At 31.5% G+C, this 19,820-nt stretch overlaps 1 protein-coding gene across 6 annotated transcripts in view; it reads left to right on the top strand.

Moving 5' to 3' along the window:
* Positions 1-19,820, top strand: part of LOC137327055 (pleckstrin homology-like domain family B member 1) — a 326,545-nt gene that overhangs the window by 97,144 nt on the left and 209,581 nt on the right. The window contains exon 1 of one of the 6 annotated variants that reach the window (XM_067992450.1): positions 17,686-18,049. The exons of 4 other annotated variants lie outside the window; for them this stretch is intronic. The gene's annotated coding sequence lies outside the window, so the exon portion shown is untranslated. Of the gene's footprint in view, positions 1-17,685; positions 18,050-18,102; positions 18,275-19,820 lie in introns of those variants that run through there. One more of the 6 variants, XM_067992451.1, reaches the window with a different exon arrangement.

Raw genomic sequence — 19,820 nt, 5'->3', positions numbered from 1 at the left:
TTATTAAATATTAACACACAGTTAGGACCTGATTTTATTAAATATTATCACACAGTTAGGACCTGATTTTATTAAATATTAACACACAGTTAGGACCTGATTTTATTAAATATTAACACATAGTTAGGACCTGATTTTATTAAATATTAACACACAGTTAGGACCTGATTTTATTAAATATTAACACACAGTTAGACCTGATTTTATTAAATATTATCACACAGTTAGACCTGATTTTATTAAATATTAACACACAGTTAGACCTGATTTTATTAAATATTAACACACAGTTAGGACCTGATTTTATTAAATATTATCACACAGTTCGACCTGATTTTATTAAATATTAACACACAGTTAGACCTGATTTTATTAAATATTAACACACAGTTAGGACCTGATTTTATTAAATATTATCACACAGTTAGACCTGATTTTATTAAATATTATCACACAGTTAGACCTGATTTTATTAAATATTAACACACAGTTAGACCTGATTTTATTAAATATTAACACACAGTTAGGACCTGATTTTATTAAATATTAACACACAGTTAGGACCTGATTTTATTAAATATTAACACACAGTTAGACCTGATTTTATTAAATATTAACACACAGTTAGGACCTGATTTTATTAAATATTATCACACAGTTAGACCTGATTTTATTAAATATTAACACACAGTTAGGCCTGATTTTATTAAATATTAACACACAGTTAGGACCTGATTTTATTAAATATTAACACACAGTTAGACCTGATTTTATTAAATATTAACACACAGTTAGGCCTGATTTTATTAAATATTATCACACAGTTAGGCCTGATTTTATTAAATATTAACACACAGTTAGGCCTGATTTTATTAAATATTAACACACAGTTAGGACCTGATTTTATTAAATATTATCACACAGTTAGACCTGATTTTATTAAATATTAACACACAGTTAGGCCTGATTTTATTAAATATTAACTCACAGTTCGACCTGATTTTATTAAATATTAACACACAGTTAGGACCTGATTTGATTAAATATTATCACACAGTTAGACCTGATTTTATTAAATATAACACACAGTTAGACCTGATTTTATTAAATATTATCACACAGTTAGACCTGATTTTATTAAATATTAACACACAGTTAGGACCTGATTTTATTAAATATTATCACACAGTTAGACCTGATTTTATTAAATATTAACACACAGTTAGGCCTGATTTTATTAAATATTATCACACAGTTAGGCCTGATTTTATTAAATATTATCACACAGTTAGGCCTGATTTTATTAAATATTATCACACAGTTAGACCTGATTTTATTAAATATTAACACACAATTAGGACCTGATTTTATTAAATATTAACACACAGTTAGGACCTGATTTTATTAAATATTAACACTCAGTTAGACGTGATTTTATTAAATATTAACACACAGTTAGACCTGATTTTATTAAATATTATCACACAGTTAGGACCTGATTTTATTAAATATTATCACACAGTTAGACCTGATTTTATTAAATATTAACACACAGTTAGACCTGATTTTATTAAATATTAACACACTGTTAGGACCTGATTTTATTAAATATTAACACACAGTTAGGACCTGATTTTATTAAATATTATCACACAGTTAGGACCTGATTTTATTAAATATTATCACACAGTTAGACCTGATTTTATTAAATATTAACACACAGTTAGACCTGATTTTATTAAATATTAACACACAGTTAGGACCTGATTTTATTAAATATTAACACACAGTTAGGACCTGATTTTATTAAATATTAACACACAGTTAGACCTGATTTTATTAAATATTAACACACAGTTAGGACCTGATTTTATTAAATATTAACACATAGTTAGGACCTGATTTTATTAAATATTAACACACAGTTAGGACCTGATTTTATTAAATATTAACACACAGTTAGACCTGATTTTATTAAATATTATCACACAGTTAGACCTGATTTTATTAAATATTAACACACAGTTAGACCTGATTTTATTAAATATTAACACACAGTTAGGACCTGATTTTATTAAATATTATCACACAGTTAGACCTGATTTTATTAAATATTAACACACAGTTAGACCTGATTTTATTAAATATTAACACACAGTTAGGACCTGATTTTATTAAATATTATCACACAGTTAGACCTGATTTTATTAAATATTATCACACAGTTAGACCTGATTTTATTAAATATTAACACACAGTTAGACCTGATTTTATTAAATATTAACACACAGTTAGGACCTGATTTTATTAAATATTAACACACAGTTAGGACCTGATTTTATTAAATATTAACACACAGTTAGACCTGATTTTATTAAATATTAACACACAGTTAGGACCTGATTTTATTAAATATTATCACACAGTTAGACCTGATTTTATTAAATATTAACACACAGTTAGGCCTGATTTTATTAAATATTAACTCACAGTTAGGACCTGATTTTATTAAATATTAACACACAGTTAGGACCTGATTTTATTAAATATTAACACACAGTTAGGCCTGATTTTATTAAATATTAACTCACAGTTAGGACCTGATTTTATTAAATATTAACACACAGTTAGGACCTGATTTTATTAAATATTAACACACAGTTAGGACCTGATTTTATTAAATATTAACACACAGTTAGACCTGATTTTATTAAATATTATCACACAGTTAGGCCTGATTTTATTAAATATTATCACACAGTTAGGCCTGATTTTATTAAATATTAACACACAGTTAGGACCTGATTTTATTAAATATTAACACACAGTTAGACCTGATTTTATTAAATATTAACACACAGTTAGGCCTGATTTTATTAAATATTATCACACAGTTAGGCCTGATTTTATTAAATATTAACACACAGTTAGGCCTGATTTTATTAAATATTAACACACAGTTAGGACCTGATTTTATTAAATATTAACACACAGTTAGACCTGATTTTATTAAATATTATCACACAGTTAGACCTGATTTTATGAAATATTATCACAGTTAGACCTGATTTTATGAAATATTATCACACAGTTAGGCCTGATTTTATTAAATATTAACACACAGTTAGGACCTGATTTTATTAAATATTAACACACAGTTAGACCTGATTTTATTAAATATTAACACACAGTTAGACCTGATTTTATTAAATATTAACACACAGTTAGACCTGATTTTATTAAATATTAACACACAGTTAGGCCTGATTTTATTAAATATTAACACACAGTTAGACCTGATTTTATTAAATATTAACACACAGTTAGGCCTGATTTTATTAAATATTAACACACAGTTAGACCTGATTTTATTAAATATTATCACACAGTTAGACCTGATTTTATTAAATATTATCACACAGTTAGACCTGATTTTATTAAATATTAACACACAGTTAGACCTGATTTTATTAAATATTAACACACAGTTAGACCTGATTTTATTAAATATTATCACACAGTTAGACCTGATTTTATTAAATATTAACACACAGTTAGACCTGATTTTATTAAATATTAACACACAGTTAGACCTCATTTTATTAAATATTAACACACAGTTAGGCCTGATTTTATTAAATATTAACACACAGTTAGACCTGATTTTATTAAATATTAACACACAGTTAGACCTGATTTTATTAAATATTAACACACAGTTAGACCTGATTTTATTAAATATTAACACACAGTTAGACCTGATTTTATTAAATATTATCACACAGTTAGACCTGATTTTATTAAATATTAACACACAGTTAGACCTGATTTTATTAAATATTATCACACAGTTAGACCTGATTTTATTAAATATTAACACACAGTTAGACCTGATTTTATTAAATATTATCACAGTTAGACCTGATTTTATTAAACATTATCACACAGTTAGGCCTGATTTTATTAAATATTAACACACAGTTAGACCTGATTTTATTAAATATTAACACACAGTTAGACCTGATTTTATAAATATTAACACACAGTTAGACCTGATTTTATTAAATATTAACACACAGTTAGACCTGATTTTATTAAATATTAACACACAGTTAGACCTGATTTTATTAAATATTAACACACAGTTAGACCTGATTTTATTAAATATTATCACACAGTTAGACCTGATTTTATTAAATATTAACACACAGTTAGACCTGATTTTATTAAATATTATCACACAGTTAGACCTGATTTTATTAAATATTATCACACAGTTAGACCTGATTTTATTAAATGTTAACACACAGTTAGACCTGATTTTATTAAATATTAACACACAGTTAGACCTGATTTTATTAAATATTAACACACAGTTAGGACCTGATTTTATTAAATATTATCACACAGTTAGGACCTGATTTTATTAAATATTAACACACAGTTAGACCTGATTTTATTAAATATTAACACACAGTTAGACCTGATTTTATTAAATATTAACACACAGTTAGGACCTGATTTTATTAAATATTAACACACAGTTAGACCTGATTTTATTAAATATTAACACACAGTTAGGACCTGATTTTATTAAATATTATCACACAGTTAGGACCTGATTTTATTAAATATTATCACACAGTTAGGCCTGATTTTATTAAATATTATCACACAGTTAGACCTGATTTTATTTAATATTAACACACAGTTAGGCCTGATTTTATTAAATATTAACACACAGTTAGACCTGATTTTATTAAATATTAACACACAGTTAGACCTGATTTTATTAAATATTAACACACAGTTAGACCTGATTTTATTAAATATTAACACACAGTTAGACCTGATTTTATGAAATATTATCACACAGTTAGACCTGATTTTATGAAATATTATCACACAGTTAGGCCTGATTTTATTAAATATTATCACACAGTTAGGCCTGATTTTATTAAATATTAACACACAGTTAGACCTGATTTTATTAAATATTAACACACAGTTAGACCTGATTTTATTAAATATTAACACACAGTTAGACCTGATTTTATTAAATATTAACACACAGTTAGACCTGATTTTATTAAATATTAACACACAGTTAGACCTGATTTTATTAAATATTATCACACAGTTAGGCCTGATTTTATTAAATATTATCACACAGTTAGACCTGATTTTATTAAATATTAACACACAGTTAGGCCTGATTTTATTAAATATTAACACACAGTTAGACCTGATTTTATGAAATATTATCACACAGTTAGACCTGATTTTATGAAATATTATCACACAGTTAGGCCTGATTTTATTAAATATTATCACACAGTTAGACCTGATTTTATTAAATATTATCACACAGTTAGACCTGATTTTATTAAATATTAACACACAGTTAGGCCTGATTTTATTAAATATTAACACACAGTTAGACCTGATTTTATGAAATATTAACACACAGTTAGACCTGATTTTATTAAATATTAACACACAGTTAGACCTGATTTTATTAAATATTAACACACAGTTAGACCTGATTTTATTAAATATTAACACACAGTTAGACCTGATTTTATTAAATATTATCACACAATTAGACCTGATTTTATTAAATATTATCACACAGTTAGACCTGATTTTATTAAATATTAACACACAGTTAGACCTGATTTTCTTAAATATTAACACACAGTTAGACCTGATTTTATTAAATATTATCACACAGTTAGGACCTGATTTTATTAAATATTAACACACAGTTAGACCTGATTTTATTAAATATTAACACACAGTTAGGCCTGATTTTATTAAATATTAACACACAGTTAGACCTGATTTTATGAAATATTAACACACAGTTAGACCTGATTTTATTAAATATTAACACACAGTTAGACCTGATTTTATTAAATATTAACACACAGTTAGACCTGATTTTATTAAATATTAACACACAGTTAGACCTGATTTTATTAAATATTATCACACAGTTAGACCTGATTTTATTAAATATTATCACACAGTTAGACCTGATTTTATTAAATATTAACACACAGTTAGGCCTGATTTTATTAAATATTATCACACAGTTAGACCTGATTTTATTAAATATTAACACACAGTTAGACCTGATTTTATTAAATATTAACACACAGTTAGACCTGATTTTATTAAATATTATCACACAATTAGACCTGATTTTATTAAATATTAACACACAGTTAGACCTGATTTTATTAAATATTATCACACAGTTAGACCTGATTTTATTAAATATTATCATACAATTAGACCTGATTTTATTAAATATTAACACACAGTTAGGACCTGATTTTATTAAATATTAACACACAGTTCGGACCTGATTTTATTAAATATTAACACACAGTTAGGACCTGATTTTATTAAATATTAACACACAGTTAGGACCTGATTTTATTAAATATTATCACACAGTTAGACCTGATTTTATTAAATATTAACACACAGTTAGGCCTGATTTTATTAAATATTAACTCACAGTTCGACCTGATTTTATTAAATATTAACACACAGTTAGGACCTGATTTGATTAAATATTATCACACAGTTAGACCTGATTTTATTAAATATAACACACAGTTAGACCTGATTTTATTAAATATTATCACACAGTTAGACCTGATTTTATTAAATATTAACACACAGTTAGGACCTGATTTTATTAAATATTATCACACAGTTAGACCTGATTTTATTAAATATTAACAAACAGTTAGGCCTGATTTTATTAAATATTATCACACAGTTAGGCCTGATTTTATTAAATATTATCACACAGTTAGGCCTGATTTTATTAAATATTATCACACAGTTAGACCTGATTTTATTAAATATTAACACACAATTAGGACCTGATTTTATTAAATATTAACACACAGTTAGGACCTGATTTTATTAAATATTAACACTCAGTTAGACGTGATTTTATTAAATATTAACACACAGTTAGACCTGATTTTATTAAATATTATCACACAGTTAGGACCTGATTTTATTAAATATTATCACACAGTTAGACCTGATTTTATTAAATATTAACACACAGTTAGACCTGATTTTATTAAATATTAACACACAGTTAGGACCTGATTTTATTAAATATTAACACACAGTTAGGACCTGATTTTATTAAATATTATCACACAGTTAGGACCTGATTTTATTAAATATTAACACACAGTTAGGACCTGATTTTATTAAATATTAACACATAGTTAGGACCTGATTTTATTAAATATTAACACACAGTTAGGACCTGATTTTATTAAATATTAACACACAGTTAGACCTGATTTTATTAAATATTATCACACAGTTAGACCTGATTTTATTAAATATTAACACACAGTTAGACCTGATTTTATTAAATATTAACACACAGTTAGGACCTGATTTTATTAAATATTATCACACAGTTCGACCTGATTTTATTAAATATTAACACACAGTTAGACCTGATTTTATTAAATATTAACACACAGTTAGGACCTGATTTTATTAAATATTATCACACAGTTAGACCTGATTTTATTAAATATTATCACACAGTTAGACCTGATTTTATTAAATATTAACACACAGTTAGACCTGATTTTATTAAATATTAACACACAGTTAGGACCTGATTTTATTAAATATTAACACACAGTTAGGACCTGATTTTATTAAATATTAACACACAGTTAGACCTGATTTTATTAAATATTAACACACAGTTAGGACCTGATTTTATTAAATATTATCACACAGTTAGACCTGATTTTATTAAATATTAACACACAGTTAGGCCTGATTTTATTAAATATTAACACACAGTTAGGACCTGATTTTATTAAATATTAACACACAGTTAGACCTGATTTTATTAAATATTAACACACAGTTAGGCCTGATTTTATTAAATATTATCACACAGTTAGGCCTGATTTTATTAAATATTAACACACAGTTAGGCCTGATTTTATTAAATATTAACACACAGTTAGGACCTGATTTTATTAAATATTATCACACAGTTAGACCTGATTTTATTAAATATTAACACACAGTTAGGCCTGATTTTATTAAATATTAACTCACAGTTCGACCTGATTTTATTAAATATTAACACACAGTTAGGACCTGATTTGATTAAATATTATCACACAGTTAGACCTGATTTTATTAAATATAACACACAGTTAGACCTGATTTTATTAAATATTATCACACAGTTAGACCTGATTTTATTAAATATTAACACACAGTTAGGACCTGATTTTATTAAATATTATCACACAGTTAGACCTGATTTTATTAAATATTAACACACAGTTAGGCCTGATTTTATTAAATATTATCACACAGTTAGGCCTGATTTTATTAAATATTATCACACAGTTAGGCCTGATTTTATTAAATATTATCACACAGTTAGACCTGATTTTATTAAATATTAACACACAATTAGGACCTGATTTTATTAAATATTAACACACAGTTAGGACCTGATTTTATTAAATATTAACACTCAGTTAGACGTGATTTTATTAAATATTAACACACAGTTAGACCTGATTTTATTAAATATTATCACACAGTTCGGACCTGATTTTATTAAATATTATCACACAGTTAGACCTGATTTTATTAAATATTAACACACAGTTAGACCTGATTTTATTAAATATTAACACACTGTTAGGACCTGATTTTATTAAATATTAACACACAGTTAGGACCTGATTTTATTAAATATTATCACACAGTTAGGACCTGATTTTATTAAATATTATCACACAGTTAGACCTGATTTTATTAAATATTAACACACAGTTAGACCTGATTTTATTAAATATTAACACACAGTTAGGACCTGATTTTATTAAATATTAACACACAGTTAGGACCTGATTTTATTAAATATTAACACACAGTTAGACCTGATTTTATTAAATATTAACACACAGTTAGGACCTGATTTTATTAAATATTAACACATAGTTAGGACCTGATTTTATTAAATATTAACACACAGTTAGGACCTGATTTTATTAAATATTAACACACAGTTAGACCTGATTTTATTAAATATTATCACACAGTTAGACCTGATTTTATTAAATATTAACACACAGTTAGACCTGATTTTATTAAATATTAACACACAGTTAGGACCTGATTTTATTAAATATTATCACACAGTTAGACCTGATTTTATTAAATATTAACACACAGTTAGACCTGATTTTATTAAATATTAACACACAGTTAGGACCTGATTTTATTAAATATTATCACACAGTTAGACCTGATTTTATTAAATATTATCACACAGTTAGACCTGATTTTATTAAATATTAACACACAGTTAGACCTGATTTTATTAAATATTAACACACAGTTAGGACCTGATTTTATTAAATATTAACACACAGTTAGGACCTGATTTTATTAAATATTAACACACAGTTAGACCTGATTTTATTAAATATTAACACACAGTTAGGACCTGATTTTATTAAATATTATCACACAGTTAGACCTGATTTTATTAAATATTAACACACAGTTAGGCCTGATTTTATTAAATATTAACACACAGTTAGGACCTGATTTTATTAAATATTAACACACAGTTAGACCTGATTTTATTAAATATTATCACACAGTTAGACCTGATTTTATGAAATATTATCACAGTTAGACCTGATTTTATGAAATATTATCACACAGTTAGGCCTGATTTTATTAAATATTAACACACAGTTAGGACCTGATTTTATTAAATATTAACACACAGTTAGACCTGATTTTATTAAATATTAACACACAGTTAGACCTGATTTTATTAAATATTAACACACAGTTAGACCTGATTTTATTAAATATTAACACACAGTTAGGCCTGATTTTATTAAATATTAACACACAGTTAGACCTGATTTTATTAAATATTAACACACAGTTAGGCCTGATTTTATTAAATATTAACACACAGTTAGACCTGATTTTATTAAATATTATCACACAGTTAGACCTGATTTTATTAAATATTATCACACAGTTAGACCTGATTTTATTAAATATTAACACACAGTTAGACCTGATTTTATTAAATATTAACACACAGTTAGACCTGATTTTATTAAATATTATCACACAGTTAGACCTGATTTTATTAAATATTAACACACAGTTAGACCTGATTTTATTAAATATTAACACACAGTTAGACCTCATTTTATTAAATATTAACACACAGTTAGGCCTGATTTTATTAAATATTAACACACAGTTAGACCTGATTTTATTAAATATTAACACACAGTTAGACCTGATTTTATTAAATATTAACACACAGTTAGACCTGATTTTATTAAATATTAACACACAGTTAGACCTGATTTTATTAAATATTATCACACAGTTAGACCTGATTTTATTAAATATTAACACACAGTTAGACCTGATTTTATTAAATATTATCACACAGTTAGACCTGATTTTATTAAATATTAACACACAGTTAGACCTGATTTTATTAAATATTATCACAGTTAGACCTGATTTTATTAAACATTATCACACAGTTAGGCCTGATTTTATTAAATATTAACACACAGTTAGACCTGATTTTATTAAATATTAACACACAGTTAGACCTGATTTTATAAATATTAACACACAGTTAGACCTGATTTTATTAAATATTAACACACAGTTAGACCTGATTTTATTAAATATTAACACACAGTTAGACCTGATTTTATTAAATATTAACACACAGTTAGACCTGATTTTATTAAATATTATCACACAGTTAGACCTGATTTTATTAAATATTAACACACAGTTAGACCTGATTTTATTAAATATTATCACACAGTTAGACCTGATTTTATTAAATATTATCACACAGTTAGACCTGATTTTATTAAATGTTAACACACAGTTAGACCTGATTTTATTAAATATTAACACACAGTTAGACCTGATTTTATTAAATATTAACACACAGTTAGGACCTGATTTTATTAAATATTATCACACAGTTAGGACCTGATTTTATTAAATATTAACACACAGTTAGACCTGATTTTATTAAATATTAACACACAGTTAGACCTGATTTTATTAAATATTAACACACAGTTAGGACCTGATTTTATTAAATATTAACACACAGTTAGACCTGATTTTATTAAATATTAACACACAGTTAGGACCTGATTTTATTAAATATTATCACACAGTTAGGACCTGATTTTATTAAATATTATCACACAGTTAGGCCTGATTTTATTAAATATTATCACACAGTTAGACCTGATTTTATTTAATATTAACACACAGTTAGGCCTGATTTTATTAAATATTAACACACAGTTAGACCTGATTTTATTAAATATTAACACACAGTTAGACCTGATTTTATTAAATATTAACACACAGTTAGACCTGATTTTATTAAATATTAACACACAGTTAGACCTGATTTTATGAAATATTATCACACAGTTAGACCTGATTTTATGAAATATTATCACACAGTTAGGCCTGATTTTATTAAATATTATCACACAGTTAGGCCTGATTTTATTAAATATTAACACACAGTTAGACCTGATTTTATTAAATATTAACACACAGTTAGACCTGATTTTATTAAATATTAACACACAGTTAGACCTGATTTTATTAAATATTAACACACAGTTAGACCTGATTTTATTAAATATTAACACACAGTTAGACCTGATTTTATTAAATATTATCACACAGTTAGGCCTGATTTTATTAAATATTATCACACAGTTAGACCTGATTTTATTAAATATTAACACACAGTTAGACCTGATTTTATGAAATATTATCACACAGTTAGACCTGATTTTATGAAATATTATCACACAGTTAGGCCTGATTTTATTAAATATTATCACACAGTTAGACCTGATTTTATTAAATATTATCACACAGTTAGACCTGATTTTATTAAATATTAACACACAGTTAGGCCTGATTTTATTAAATATTAACACACAGTTAGACCTGATTTTATGAAATATTAACACACAGTTAGACCTGATTTTATTAAATATTAACACACAGTTAGACCTGATTTTATTAAATATTAACACACAGTTAGACCTGATTTTATTAAATATTAACACACAGTTAGACCTGATTTTATTAAATATTATCACACAATTAGACCTGATTTTATTAAATATTATCACACAGTTAGACCTGATTTTATTAAATATTAACACACAGTTAGACCTGATTTTCTTAAATATTAACACACAGTTAGACCTGATTTTATTAAATATTATCACACAGTTAGGACCTGATTTTATTAAATATTAACACACAGTTAGACCTGATTTTATTAAATATTAACACACAGTTAGGCCTGATTTTATTAAATATTAACACACAGTTAGACCTGATTTTATGAAATATTAACACACAGTTAGACCTGATTTTATTAAATATTAACACACAGTTAGACCTGATTTTATTAAATATTAACACACAGTTAGACCTGATTTTATTAAATATTAACACACAGTTAGACCTGATTTTATTAAATATTATCACACAGTTAGACCTGATTTTATTAAATATTATCACACAGTTAGACCTGATTTTATTAAATATTAACACACAGTTAGGCCTGATTTTATTAAATATTATCACACAGTTAGACCTGATTTTATTAAATATTAACACACAGTTAGACCTGATTTTATTAAATATTAACACACAGTTAGACCTGATTTTATTAAATATTATCACACAATTAGACCTGATTTTATTAAATATTAACACACAGTTAGACCTGATTTTATTAAATATTATCACACAGTTAGACCTGATTTTATTAAATATTATCATACAATTAGACCTGATTTTATTAAATATTAACACACAGTTAGACCTGATTTTATTAAATATTATCACACAGTTAGGCCTGATTTTATTAAATATTATCACACAGTTAGACCTGATTTTATTAAATATTAACACACAGTTAGACCTGATTTTATTAAATATTAACACACAGTTAGACCTGATTTTATTAAATATTATCACACAGTTAGACCTGATTTTATTAAATATTAACACACAGTTAGACCTGATTTTATTAAATATTATCACACAGTTAGGCCTGATTTTATTAAATATTATCACACAGTTAGACCTGATTTTATTAAGTATTAACACACAGTTAGACCTGATTTTATTAAGTATTAACACACAGTTAGACCTGATTTTATTAAATATTATCACACAGTTAGACCTGATTTTATTAAATATTAACACACAGTTAGACCTGATTTTATTAAATATTAACACACAGTTAGGACCTGATTTTATTAAATATTATCACACAGTTAGACCTGATTTTATTAAATATTAACACACAGTTAGACCTGATTTTATTAAATATTATCACACAGTTAGACCTGATTTTATTAAATATTATCACACAGTTAGACCTGATTTTATTAAATATTAACACACAGTTAGGCCTGATTTTATTTAATATTAACACACAGTTAGACCTGATTTTATTAAATATTATCACACAGTTAGACCTGATTTTATTAAATATTAACACACAGTTAGACCTGATTTTATTAAATATTATCACACAGTTAGACCTGATTTTATTAAATATTATCACACAGTTAGACCTGATTTTATTAAATATTATCACACAGTTAGACCTGATTTTATTAAATATTATCACACAGTTAGACCTGATTTTATTAAATATTAACACACAGTTAGACCTGATTTTATTAAATATTAACACACAGTTAGACCTGATTTTATTAAATATTAACACACAGTTAGACCTGATTTTATTAAATATTATCACACAGTTAGACCTGATTTTATTAAATATTATCACACAGTTAGACCTGATTTTATTTAATATTATCACACAGTTAGACCTGATTTTATTAAATATTAACACACAGTTCGACCTGATTTTATTAAATATTATCACACAGTTAGACCTGATTTTATTAAATATTATCACACAGTTCGGCCCTGCTTGTACCCCTGTCCCAGGAGTTTGATATTTGTCCATGATCCCTGTCAGTGTTTTGTGTCTGAAGGTCATTTAAATAATTTGCTGTAATTCTGCTATTTCTTCACATTCTCACTGAATTCAGATTATGGTCCAAAATGCACTGACCTTTGACTTTGGTTCTGAAATCCACCTTCAGTAAGGGGCGCGGGGGCGGGGGCAGGGGTTGGGGATCGAGCTGCGGCCTGGCCCATTTAACCGGTGAGTTTGGGGGCTGCTGTGCCATGGGCTCTCCCTCCTCACACACACCGCCTGCCGAGTCCCCGTTGTTGCTTTCGTTCCTCAAAGCTGGAGCTCTGGAGGATGGAGAGTGTTAATCGCTCAGCTCCGCTCGCCTGCCCCAAATTAGCCCAAACATTACCCATTCGACTTGTTGTGGACGTTAAGAATTCCCTCACCCTTCAGCTCTAAATGTTTTTTGCCCTGTATCTTGCTGGGAGTGCGAGCTGATAACGGGGCAACTGGGCAACGGGGACCTTAGTGAACGACGGGACCAACAGGGTATCTCCTTAATCAATGAGATTAAAGGATTGAGAAAGAAACAGGAGGGACTGAGGAGGAAATCGGGTGAATTAGAGTCAAATCAGGTGCAGAAAGAGAAATAAAGAGAGGGAAAGATTAGTTTAAGAGAGAGAGAAAGGAAAAGTAAGAAAAAAAAAATTAAATTTGACATTTTTAAAATCTCCAACAACAATTCACTACCTGAAGGAATGAGACCCCCACGGGCTCAATTTTAAAATCAAATTGTGGGGGTGGGGGGGAAGGAAAATGGCGAAAATCCCGAGCGGGTTCAGAAGCCGGGCTCCAATCCACCGACTTCCGGATTCCCCACGGACACACGGAAGCCCACGCTTCCCGAATCCAGAAGTCCTGCCAGCAATTAAAGCCGATGGGATGATAGTTGAAGAACCAAATGTACCTCATTGAGGTGTTTAAGGTACTTTGGGGGGAAAAAAATTGAATAAGGGCCGTTTTTGGGCGCGGGTAGCAGGATGTGCTATTACCCCCCGCCCAGTGGCCCCTGGATGCAAGTTTCCTCTGGCCCGATGACCCACCTGCAATCAGCGTTCCATTCTGGGCCTTGCACCTGGAATCAATGCAATTCACACTTTCCACCACCAGGGGGAGCGCAATCTCTTAAAGGGAGGATGTTTCTTCGAAATCTCTTAAAGGTAGCTGGTACCTGTTATTTGATGAAAATAACAGTCTATTGTCTGCGCAGAGTCTGAACGGAGATCAGACTTCGCACACGTAAAACACAGATGTAGGTCCCATCCCTATGTTTACACACTGATGAGTTATGTTAAAACATTGAATAAAGGTTGCGCAGCATTAAATCCCACATCCTCCAATCTGCACACCAGACCTCACCAATCTGCCGATCTGAGTAGGTACCAGTCCTGCGAGAGTGCATGCACCAAGGTTCTCTGCTGATGCACTCGAGACCTTGGTGCAAGAGGTGGACAGAAGGAGGGACATCCTATATCTGCAGGGGGTGGGGAGCAAGAGGCCCTCCAGACATATATCCAAAAGGCAGTGGGAGGCAGCGGGGGACGAAGTCAATGCCAGGCGCACAGCATCATGAACATGGAGGCAGTGCAGGAAGAAGTTCAATGCTTTGACACGAGTGGTCAAGGTGAGTGAGGTCAACTGTCAAGTGGTGTCTCCAACCAACTGCACCACACACTACACCCCCATCACCCACATACCAATAAACTCTTTCCATCAGTACTCAACTCTTCCAACCAGATGCTTCCTCTCACCCTTACACATTATCACTGTTTCAAGCCGCCCACCCACAACTCAAGGCCACACACACTGGCAGCTATTCAACCATGATGGGCACATCACCCGACACATGTCCCGATTTCTTGCAGGAGAAGGTGGCGCATATCAGGAGGCAGCAAGTGGCCACACGCACCTTCACCCCCCACGCCGCCCCCACCACCGCCGCTGCCAACATGCCACCATTTCAAAATTGAGCCCCTTGCTTTTAATTGTTCAATTTCCAGGCCAGAGAGGTTGATTGGCAATACATTAACAAGAATCGCTGGTTAAAAAGGTTCTTACACTCTTAATTACCAGCCCTAACTTTCTGTGGCGAGTTTAATGGACAATTAATGTGCAAATCCAGTGAGCTCTCATAAATAACGGGGAGGCTAAGGGTGAGATGCCATTTGTGTGAAACTAACAGAGGAGGATTTACAAATGTGAATCGTTCAGCAGGTTGTGGAGATTCCCAGTGTATCTCAGCAGGTTGTGGAGATTCCCAGTGTATCTCAGCGGGTTGTGGAGATTCCCAGTGAATCGTTCAGCAGGTTGTGGAGATTCCCAGTGTATCTCAGCAGGTTGTGGAGATTCCCAGTGTATCTCAGCAGGTTGTGGAGATTCCCAGTGTATCTCAGCAGGTTGTGGAGATTCCCAGTGTATCTCAGCAGGTTGTGGAGATTCCCAGTGTATCTCAGCAGGTTGTGGAGATTCCCAGTGTCTCTCAGCGGGTTGTGGAGATTCCCAGTGTATCTCAGCAGGTTGTGGAGATTCCCAGTGTCTCTCAGCAGGTTGTGGAGATTCCCAGTGAATCGTTCAGCAGGTTGTGGAGATTCCCAGTGTCTCTCAGCGGGTTGTGGAGATTCCCAGTGAATCGTTCAGCAGGTTGTGGAGATTCCCAGTGTATCTCAGCAGGTTGTGGAGATTCCCAGTGTATCTCAGCGGGTTGTGGAGATTCCCAGTGTATCTCAGCAGGTTGTGGAGATTCCCAGTGTCTCTCAGTGGGTTGTGGAGATTCCCAGTGAATCGTTCAGCAGGTTGTGGAGATTCCCAGTGTATCTCAGCAGGTTGTGGAGATTCCCAGTGTATCTCAGCAGGTTGTGGAGATTCCCAGTGAATCGTTCAGCAGGTTGTGGACATTCCCAGTGTATCTCAGCAGGTTGTGGAGATTCCCAGTGTATCTCAGCAGGTTGTGGAGATTCCCAGTGTATCTCAGCAGGTTGTGGAGATTCCCAGTGTATCTCAGCAGGTTGTGGAGATTCCCAGTGTATCTCAGCGGGTTGTGGAGATTCCCAGTGTATCTCAGCGGGTTGTGGAGATTCCCAGTGTATCTCAGCAGGTTGTGGAGATTCCCAGTGTATCTCAGCAGGTTGTGGAGATTCCCAGTGAATCGTTCAGCAGGTTGTGGAGATTCCCAGTGAATCGTTCAGCAGGTTGTGGAGATTCCCAGTGTATCTCAGCGGGTTGTGGAGATTCCCAGTGAATCGTTCAGCAGGTTGTGGAGATTCCCAGTGTATCTCAGCGGGTTGTGGAGATTCCCAGTGTATCTCAGCAGGTTGTGGAGATTCCCAGTGTATCTCAGCAGGTTGTGGAGATTCCGAGTGTATCTCTTCATCCCCTGAACCTGCTGGTCGATTTGCTGTTAGTTTTCCAACAAGATTTGGCCCGGTGTATCTGAGGCCAAGAATAATCGTTCTGACTGGAGTGCTGAAGGAGTGAATCATTCCATTCAAAATATGTTTCCTTTGTCCCTGACCAAATATGGCGATGGATGGGATTCCATGATTCCCCATGCCATGCCTTTTTACTGCTTTAAGATCCAATGAGTGGGCAATCGAACATCTCAGGAATTCTCCTGCGTTTTTTGCACTGACTTTGTACAGATTGTAAACGATGTGGTTTCAAAAAAAAATTGGAGTTTAAAGGGAAACTTGGCAAACAGTCCATGAACGAACATCTGGTGCGTCTAAAGAAGATCGAATGCTTTCCAGATGTCTGCGGCTGTGTATGAATAATAAACCTTTCTCACAGAGATTCTACGGCTGGGACTCGATGAAGCAACTTTTCTGTCTTCCTCCCGGTCATTTTAGCAGATCAGTAGTACGGGATCCTTGGCTGCCTGTGATTATTTAGAAGCAGAAGGTAAACGTTGCCATTTTAAGGCTCTCAACGCAGGGCTTTGTGGGGCAGCACTGGGTTTGAGGGGTTCAAGGGCAGCGCCCGATCCATGGCCTCGACGCATTTCAATCTGTTCATGCGAATTCACGGAAAACTGAGCCGCGGTTTGACTCTGCCGGCCCCTGTGTCAGAATTCCCAATCACCCTGTGCACCAGGAATTCAGAGTATTTCGCCCTTTCTTCCCCCCAGTGCGTGTTTTGCTGTGATTAGTTATTACATACTCCGAGTTCAGATTGTTTTGCTGTGATTAGTTATTACATTCCCAGAGTTCGGATTGTTTTGCTGTGATTAGTTATTACATTCCCAGAGTTCAGATTGTTTTGTTGTGATTAGTTATTACATTCCCAGAGTTCGGATTGTTTTGCTGTGATTAGTTATTACATTCCCAGACTTTGGATTGTTTTGCTGTGATTAGTTATTACATCCCCCGAGTTTGGAATGTTTTGCCATGGTAAATTATTACATCCCCCGAGTTTGGAATGTTTTGCCATGGTAAATTATTACATCCCCCGAGTTCGGATTGTTTTGCTGCGATAAATTATTACATACCCCGAGTTCTGATTGTTTTGCTGTGATTAGTTATTACATTCCCCGAGTTCGGATTGTTTTGCTGTGATTAGTTATTACATTCCCAGAGTTCGGATTGTTTTGCTGTGACAAGTTATTATGTACCCTGAGTTTGGATTGTTTTGCTGTGATTAGTTATTACATTCCCAGAGTTCGGATTGTTTTGCTGTGACTAGTTATTACATCCCCCGAGTTCGGATTGTTTTGCTGCGATAAATTGTTACATACCCTGAGTTCAGATTGTTTTGCTGTGACTAGTTATTACATACCTCAAGTTTGGATTGTTTTGCTGTGATTAGTTATTACATACCCTGAGTTCGGATTGTTTTGCTGTGATTAGTTATTACATCCCCCGAGTTCGGATTGTTTTGCTGCGATAAATTATTACATACCCTGAGTTCAGATTGTTTTGCTGTGACTAGTTATTACATACCTCAAGTTTGGATTGTTTTGCTGTGATTAGTTATTACATACCCTGAGTTCAGATTGTTTTGCTGTGATTAGTTATTACATCCCCCGAGTTCGGATTGTTTTGCTGTGATTAGTTATTACATACCCCGAGTTCGGATTGTTTTGCTGTGATTAGTTATTACATACCCCATGTTCGGATTATAAGACCATAAGAGATAGGAGCAGGAGTAGTCCATTCGGCCCCTCGAGCCTGCTCCCCCATTTAATGAGATCATGGCTGATCTGATTTTTGCCTCAACTCCACTTTCCCGCCCTTTCCCCATATCCTTTGACTCCCTTGCTGATCAAAAATGTGTCTAACTCAGCCTTGAATATATTCAATGACTCAGCCTCCACAGCTTTTTGGGGTAAAGAATTCTGAAGATTCACGACCCTCTGGGAGAAGAAATTCCTCCTCATTTCCATCTTAAACGGGCGACCCCTTATTCTGAGGCTATGCCCCCTAGTTTTAGATTCCCCCATGAGGGGTAACATCCTCTCAGCATTCACCCTATCGAGTCCCCTCAGAATCTTGTATGTTTCAATAAGATCTCCTCTCATTCTTCTAAACTCCAGTGAGTATAGACCCAACCTGTTCAATCTTTCTCATAAGACAAGCCTTCCATACCCGGAATCAACCTCGTGAACCTTCTCTGAACTGCCTCCAATACAAGTATGTCCTTCCTTAAATAAGGGCACCAGAACTGTACGCAGTAC

This window comes from Heptranchias perlo, chromosome 11, assembly GCF_035084215.1.
Source record: "Heptranchias perlo isolate sHepPer1 chromosome 11, sHepPer1.hap1, whole genome shotgun sequence".
In the NCBI taxonomy this organism is placed as follows: domain Eukaryota; kingdom Metazoa; phylum Chordata; class Chondrichthyes; order Hexanchiformes; family Hexanchidae; genus Heptranchias; species Heptranchias perlo.
This window is presented reverse-complemented; position numbering and strand designations above follow the sequence as displayed.